We start from the raw sequence: 2,388 nt of genomic DNA, 5'->3' as shown, positions 1-2,388 counted from the left end.
AGGTCAAAATGGGAAGTGACACAAGGTCCATTAATTTCAATGTGGCTTCACAAAGTTCTTTCCAACTCCAACATATTGTGGACTAAGTTGTTTCCAATCCCAGAACCTTGGGCCTTTCAGTTTTATTTGAGTTGTGGCAATCTTAATGAATGGCATCCATGACCTCTAAAAATAGGGTTATTGCTCTAAATTAACCCAGAGTGGGAATTGAAGAACCATAGGGCACTCTTGGAATAGGATTGCAGTGATTCCATTTTATTAGGCTCTCTTCCCCTTTTACTAGGGAATAACAGGGCCCACAGGTAAATTCCTGAGGCATACCTCTAAAAATCCACAGCCCTCATTGCCCCTGTGCTCTGCCCTAAACTCACTTTCATACTGTCATTCAAAAGCACATTCTTCACAGTCATCGCTGCCAAATAATCAACACTGGAGCTTTATATTAAAAAGCTACCACTTTTTGAAAATGTGCTTGCACACTGTTAGCACCTCATCCCAAAACTCCACTTTGAAGTTAGGTTTTTTACTTTTAATATCTCAATTAAATCTAGTGAGATGGCAAATCTGTGAGCCCAAAGTGAAACACACATGCTTATACTCATCTCACCCTGTCTTCAAATAGAGACTGGTTGGCAAGATTACCTCAGTACTGGTACCCCAAGAGCCACTACAAACCAAAGTTCCATTTTTTGTGCTTCAAAGAGTTTTCATAAAGCCCTATTCTTGCATTCACTAACTAGTGTTCCATAAGAAAAGTAAGCCTGAGAGAAAATTATTTGAGTGGCTCTTTTCTCAGTTCTTCTAAGGATAGTACAAATCTAGTATCATTCTAGAGCCCAGGAGACAAATTATCCACTCCTTACATTGGGTGCCTTAGGGCAATAGGCTTAAATGTCTAGCAGAAGATCCCCTGAAGGGGCTTCGAGACCTTTGTTTTTGAAAGAAAGCTAGAAAGACTCAACTATTTCGAGGATAGTAGTAACGACTAATGTTGCTTTCCAGATCATTAGACAGTTGGTATAAAGCAGAGGACAAAAAACTATGGTCCATAGGCTGCCTAATTTTGTTAATAGTTTTATTGGACCCCAACCGTGTTCATTTGTTTACGTATTATCTATGGCTGTTTTCCCACCACAGTGACAAAGTTGCTTGCGTGGTTACAAATGAGACCTCCTGACCTGCAAAACCTAACATATTTACTATCTGATCCTTTACAGAAACAGTTTACTAACTCCTGTTACAGAATAATATCACTTATTTTATTATTTTCCATTCCCCCAAAATATTGTCAATAAAGGAATAAGAAGACATTAGTAACAAAATATGTATAAATGTTTTATTCAAACTATTTAGAATGTAGAAGTGAGTTGTTTTCCAGATAAGTCCTGAATTAAGTCTCCAAATGGAAACAGCATTTACTGGGTTCTCAGTAACAGCCACCAATATTGTTTTAGAAGCTTTCACAAAAGCGAATGAATGTCCTTCCCATTATAACCACTGCACCTCCCACTTTGACCTACTATGTAAGTTCTATATTGTTGCTTATTTCCTCTTGTAGGATGGCAAGAAACTGGCATTTCAGTTAAGTAATTAACTACCATCTATCTAAACTGTGTCTTTATATAACTTCTAATTATAACAACTAGCCTTCCTGTGTATTTGAGGCGTGAAGTGTGCATTCAAGTAATTAGAGAGACGTTATCAAGTGACTTCCACTTTCCTTTTGAAGCTGGAAGATACAGATATGAAAGTTTGTGGCATTTTTACATAAAAACAAAGCATGAGAGCTATGTGGAGATAATTATATCTTTGTTCATATTTTTAAACTCTGAGTTTATCCTTTCTTTAGCACACAACAAACAAAACTGGATTCATTTCCAGACTGTGCCAAACCGAGGCAGCTGAGGAGCTTCTGGATAAACTGATCTCAGCAGAGTGTTCAGTGATATAATGATTGACAGAAACCTAATCATTTCTTTTATGCAGGTCAAATATTCACCATCCTAAAATGTCCGCATATCGCAAAGCAGTGTGCAGTTTTTACAGCTTTCTGATCATCTACTTTTTTTTTCCCCCTTTAACATAAAATGTTTCCAGGACCCAACAGCTGGTGCTTGCTGGCTGAAGGAATGAACAGGAAGACAATGTGTTCACAGGATTATGGAACAGGCTGAGAGAGAGAATTTATGCAGAGTTTTATAAGCTTAGTCAGGCAGAAAATAGATTGGGGTGCACAGAGGAAATAATGTGTCATTCAAAATTCGGCTTACAGACAGAGCTTCCATGATGCAGCAGCAACCATGGGCTGTCCTTGCTTCTGCAACTTCAACTGTTACCTTGAGTTTGGGTGAAACAGCGGAAGTAGGCTGCCCTGAGGTCATTCTCTCC

Source organism: Trichechus manatus, unplaced genomic scaffold (genome assembly GCF_000243295.1).
Source record: "Trichechus manatus latirostris isolate Lorelei unplaced genomic scaffold, TriManLat1.0 scaffold00025, whole genome shotgun sequence".
Lineage (NCBI taxonomy): Eukaryota > Metazoa > Chordata > Mammalia > Sirenia > Trichechidae > Trichechus > Trichechus manatus.
The sequence above is the reverse complement of the archived record's forward strand: the minus strand, read 5'-3'. Positions refer to the sequence as shown.